Here is a 6640-nt window from a genome sequence, read left to right as displayed (position 1 = left end):
CGTTTGTTTTGTGGTCTTGAAGTCAGAAAGTCAGTGCATTTTTAATTGTTTGAAAATACACATACTACAAAGGCAAATACCGAGCCTAATGATCACGACATCCGTTTTAATAAGAGATTCTCACCCGAAACCTGTTAAAGTGTTGTATCAGCATTGCGCTGCATAAATTACATTAATACTGATACGACAAAAGGAACACGGGATATATGTAATAACGCATTTATCATATGCCCATGCCTGCAATGACTTAATTTTCTTGCTTTACTTTAAGGGACAAAGTCGGCCATTTTCTACAAATATTTTGATAGCAAAATTCCTCAGTCAAATCAATATTACACCCAAATAGTGACTATAGATGGCTTCAAGGATATATAAAAGCGCCTTCTTGCTATAGTGAAACTTACATGTAAAAGGGAATTTGCTCACAAGCTTAACTATTTATTGAATGACATGGACTGTGAAACAGAAATAATACCATAGACCCAATTGTTCTATGATAAAACTAAAACCATGTAAGATTGCTACCGTGATACTGAAAGTGAAACAGTTACAGAGTCATACATTTTCTTTGCATTTTATGATGAGCAAATCTTGATCATAAATCTACATCTTCATGGACTTTTATTAAGGGCACCTTTCCCCCATTCCGTGTTTTTTTCAAACATGGCATGATCCAGATGATCACTTGTTGAACTTTGAAACATCGCACCCGATGGTACGAATGAACATCGGTGACATCGTGGCACCGCCGAGTAATATTGATCGTTGGTTACCTCTTGATACACAAAATCTGTGCGAGTGTCATTGAACGGGTGATTTCTCTGTGCCTCATTTAATTATTTGTTACAGTTGAACGGTATTTCGAACCACAAGTGAATACATGGATGGCAATGACCGTGACTTCAAATAGCAGCACTCACCCTTGTCTTCCGTTACTCGCATTGCATGGCAGTCTTTGCAGCATTTGCTGAGCTGACTGATAGTGGTTTGCCTGAAGTTAAGGACCGTTAAACAAAAACAAATAGCCGCCTATAGGAAAACAGCCTTGATTACTAATTGCTGTGGATACCGTGAAATTCATGCCATGAACAGGAACACATCGTTTGAACCGTTATCTTAGACTTGCTCCTTATCTCCTTGTTTTCCTCGCAGCTGAGTTACTTGCTGGTCAAGCAAGGCGTTCGCCCCACGACTAGGCAACAACCTGCCATTAGCGCGTTGGTCTGCTGATGTTTAGTCCTTCAGTTTTTATACCAAGGCGCTATATGCCCATAGACTTGGAGCAAGTGATCTTTATTTGTACAATTTTGTGTTCGCTGGTACGGCTGAAACCACAAGACTGATTCCCCTGAACATGCGCACTACTGGAAGTCTATAGCCGGTAACGCACAGCCCTGCCATATATGCAGACTCTGAGCTCAGTAAACAACTGCAGAACATTTTTGTATGGACGAAGCCTGGGTTAAAACCCGGGAGAGAATCAGATTTCTCGGGGATGAAGTTCTTAGTCTCTTAGACGTGATAAGAAAAAAGTAGAAGTAAGTCTTGGATTGAAACAGTATCGTACGGCGTATTCACGCAGTCATGACCAGAGGACCGGGCATACACAGCATGCAGTACCCACAATGTACGCGTCAGTTGCCAAAGTATATTGCTTCATTTGAAATGCCCTTTCGAAAACTCTGCTCTTTTGCAGCAAAGAACAGTATATCGAAGATCAAGATTAATCGTCAAGGTCTGCATGCAAAGGTGACCGTCAAAATGTAACTTCAGCAGACGTCATCGATAGTAAGCTTAGGTGAATCCCGAACACTGCGTCCTTGATCTGGAGCCATAAGCAGGACGTGTCACTGTGAGTGTTTTTAATATTTTTCCCCCATCATCCAACGGGGACCAGGTGCTAGCCCATTTACAGAATGAGGTACCCATAACCCACTACCCCAATGTAGCACAGAGGAGTAAAGTGCCTTGCTCAAGGGCACAACACCGGGCTAGAGTCTCGAATTCACCGTCCTCCGACAGTGAATCCGCTACTCTGGCTGGATCTATCGGAACTTGAACCAGGTCTCGAACTCTCCATCCTCCGATAGTGAGTCCGTTACCCTAACCACTGGTCCAAGGTGGCCTGGGTTTTTTTTCACACGCGGATGCTCACAGCGGTGAGCAGCCGAGTCATGACCGTGTATTCCTTCTCGCGATGTATTATATGCATGGTCACCTATTCATTCAGTATCTTTCAACATGTCAAACAAATTGAACAGTGTCTCGTATCAAACAAAATTTATGAAAAATAGCCGACTTTGTCCCGTTAAGCTCGGAAGCTTTTCTTGTTGTTAAACAACCCTAAAGTCTAGCAATACAAATTCAATGAAAATGATACTTTATGTTTCAGTAAAAAGATTGGTCTCTTAGGACGAGCGTGCAGACTGGTAAACTCAAATGTATAAATCAAATACAATGCAAGAAGCTATCCGAAAATGTGGTAGATATGGGTTGAGGTCGTTCCTATAATATGCCACAGCCTTTTGTATTCACAATACGACTGTGACGCTCTTAAATGTAATTGTACAAAATTAATTATGTTACAACGTTATATATTTATTTAATGTATCTTCATTTTACAGATAGTAAATGGTTGATGCGAGTATTTGGCACAGAGCAATATGGAGCAGAACAAGGACAGTTTTATAATTCCGATGGTCTGTTGTTGGATGAGGAAAAGCCGCTTGTATGTGATAGGATAGGATACCATGGGTACCATAAGATACAGATATTAAATACTAGAAATATAGTTTACAGCTATATAGCATTTGATAATCCTATTTAAACGATAAAGTGTAGCTCTTTTCTATCATGGCAAACACTACTCCATCACCGACATCGGCAATAACCAAGTAATCATCTGTGACAAAAAAGGAGAAATAGTAGGGACGATTCCTAAATATTCAGAAATAGATGTACAAAGTAATGCTGTTTCAAGCGGTTTTATTTTGTCTTAGACAAAAAAATTACAGTCTTTGTAAATACTCACTGGAGGAGGAGAAACTTTTATAAAGTAACGAGAAAACATTTTGAACCCCATACTGCGTCATTTTACAGAGGATAGTAGGCTGTTAGTGTCAGACAGATCCAATAACAAAGTTCATGTCTTCGATCATGATTTGAATCCTCCCAAATCATATTTCACAAAAGGTAGTAAGAATGGTCAGGAGTAGACTCCTAGTGGCATTGCTACAGATCCCGCCGGAAATAATTATATTTTTGATTGGAGTAAAAAGGTAAAAAGAAAGTTGTTAAACTGAATTAAATTGCCAGTTCGAAAGCAATTTCTTTGTAAATGAGATACATTGCCTAAACTGGATTGCAGTAAGTGGCGATGGTGAAGTGATTTCTATTACTAAGAAAAAAAACGGTACAACATTAGCTAACGTTTGTGAGCTAATGAGCTAAAATAATCCCCTTGTCCTTTCGATAGCAAGTAATAAAGAGTTAAAAATTTGCAATTCCCTTAAGTTTTCAAAACGGAAATTCCTAATTAAAATAATGTTTTTAGATGTGTTCATTCTAGATCGTTTAGAGAAAAACGATGGTGACTGTTGGTATACGTTTCTGTGACAACCATTTCAGGACAGCAATGCAACTTAAGGTTCCTAGACAATAAATTGTCCTTTTAATCTAACAATTCTTCAGTGGTTAATAAGCTCAGAACCCCAGTATAATATATATTTTGTGAAATCCTAGATATAGGGGAACATTTTGGTTAGCTCAGTGGCTAAAATTTGTGTGAGTGTATGCTGTCCTAAGTATCTTCCAAAGTATGTCTCAGAATCTTTTTAAACCTTCCTAAGCATTTTTATGCCAGAAACACTTCCAGAGCGATGATTTAACCCTGGTTGGTTTTTCTAAAACTTTGCTAAAAAAACTAAGCAAGATATAAAAGGCTGAGACAAGCCTTTGCAACAGTGTTCTGACAGCTTGCATTCCAGTAAGTTTGAGTCAGATATTTTGAAGTATTGAGACAAAGCATAGATAATTTTGAAAGATTATGTAAATTACCTGTCATGTGATAGTTATGTAAACAATGGTGACACTGTGGTTTCCTAAAAGTGTCCCTGGAAAATATCTGGAAAATGTTTAATTTACGGGGATTCTGAACTTCTTAACCACCAGGATATTGTTAGAATAAAAAGGGTCAATTTCTTGTCTTGAAACCTTAATCAAATGTTTAAAAAGGGTCAATTTCTTGTCTTGAAACCTTAATTAAATGTTGACAAAAACTTATTGAAATGCAATGTTGGAGTGTGTTTCAAAAAAACCACGTTATGAATATTTTGGGCAAATATGATGTGCGTTACTATAGCAACATTGTTCTTGTTAATTACCGTAAACGTATCAAAAGAATTTGTAATCTTAGAAAAGATAATTGTTTCTGGTGTGTAATTTCATTGACACAAAACATTTTCGCGATGTTTACCTAAAATGTTGATAAATTCTTACATGTCATAAAGTGGAGTGTCAAAGATGATGTGTAATGTCACTTATTACCATGAAACGTATTTTGAATGAAAAACTGCTACCTGATGTCATTGAAAATTTGTCGGACTGGTTTTAAATTTGAACTGTAACAGCCAGTCATAAGCCATGCATAATCTATAAAACCTTCACTACGGTTCATTTTTGGTCACAATGCAAAACAATACTGACCAATTTATGGTAACAACTTTCAATGCTAAATATGTTTTGTTGAAAACATTTGCTGGATCAATTTTTTGAATGCTGTAGCATTATCTGAAAGGAATTATAATTCATTATTTCAGTATCCATCTTATAAGCGATAATGTTTTCACAGTATTGCAACTGTTTTAGCCTCTTTCATTGTATCTTTCCATCGTTCAATATATTAGATTTTTCTCGGTTTGGTTTTTGATATGCTGCTCGCTAGTCAGTTTTGTAACACGTTAGACTTATCTTCTGTTTCTTGGTTCTACGTACATTATCGAACACGTTATTGATTGTAAGTTTGAATAGGCCGAAAAAGAGATGTTTCTGATGTGAGTGAATTCCTTGGAAGCCTTTGCGTCAACCTTTGTTGGTTTCTGTTTTGCTAACATCAAAGATGGAGAACTAAAGTATCTTGGCCGCTAGATGCTGTGTTTTAAACACGGTACCCTTTTCAAAGCATTCATTTAACCATAATTCAATACGACAGTTACAAATAAACTCTGAAAATACATTTGGGAAATAGACTAACTGACAGAACCACAATCAAATTAAACTTTTAAAATGTTTGTGTAAGTCCCCCAAAGAAATATATGATAAACAATTACTATGTTCGGCCTTACATTTTTTCAGTTTTCTTAGCACACTTCTTTTTTTTCTGTATTAAATTAAGTATATTTCCTAAAGCCTGACTGATAAATTTGTTGCAACCGCAACATTTAAGCCAGGATAATTTTTACGCACCGTGCAATTTCTGTAATGCACAACGTGATCGTTTTGGTTTTTCGGTTAGTTGGCTAATAGCTTTCGCGTATTATTGAATTGATATTTATAGTCTTCCTGGATCTGCTTACGCTATTCACATAGTTTGTCATATTTTGACCTAGGTATTTTCTTTGCCGTTCTTATCGTGTAATTCATTTGATAATTCAGATTAACGTTTGAAAATTCCTTTTAAACTTGTTATTATTGTAACATTTTAGTTTGACTTTACTTGGGTCTGTCCAGGGGCACGTCTTGACTCCACTGTAACTCTAAACCTAGTTCTCATACAAATCATAGTGTCAGACACTGTGTGGCGTGTATTTTCGTACCTTTTATTTTCCTACAAGAAAATCTTAATTACCATGAGTAGGCTGCTTTAACTCTTTTATCGTCTTTCATGAAGAAATACGATCCGCCTATTTCAACAAAGTCTACAACAAGTATCTTAGACAAATCTTCTTTCATTTACCCATTAGCGTTTTACTTTCTGCACGAAATAATTGTAAGTGTGAAACGTTATCTTGGGTGTTGAAACACATTTTGGTCTTATTTCTCTTTCGACCATTAACGTCAGGAAGTTGTAATGTTACATTATTATATAATCTCAGTTTTATGAGTTTTAACAATACAGTAGTTCCTGTCTGGTTTTTAATTATATAATTATGCTTTGTTACAAAAATTAGTATGGCCTTGATAATTTGACGAATTTCTCCAAGGCTGCAGTGCAAAGACTTACTGTAGACTTATGACTCTTCACTGGAACGAATCTGATTTGTTTTCATTCGTAATAAGTTAGACACCTATATACTCAGTATCTTTTCATTTTCACACATTGTCAAAATGCATCATCAATTATATGTTTGTATGATTAAATATTTCCCTAGATTAATCTTTGCCTACTTAAGTATTTCTGCTCGTTATTTCCTTAGATCAAAGGAGAATAGAACCACTGTGTTCGCAACCAAAGGATATGTTATTTGAATAGTAGCATTTGCGATTAAAAAACATAATATCAAAGTATGATAAAGTCAATTCTTGTCAAGAAGGAGTTGAAATATACTCACGTTATGATAACAGGAATTCTATGTATTTCATGAAATATGACCTCATTTTGTTTCTATTGCAAAACCTGTTTGCCTGCTTCAGTATTTTGTTT

This window comes from Ptychodera flava, chromosome 3 (genome assembly GCF_041260155.1).
Source record: "Ptychodera flava strain L36383 chromosome 3, AS_Pfla_20210202, whole genome shotgun sequence".
Taxonomy (NCBI): domain Eukaryota; kingdom Metazoa; phylum Hemichordata; class Enteropneusta; family Ptychoderidae; genus Ptychodera; species Ptychodera flava.
This window is presented reverse-complemented; position numbering follows the sequence as displayed.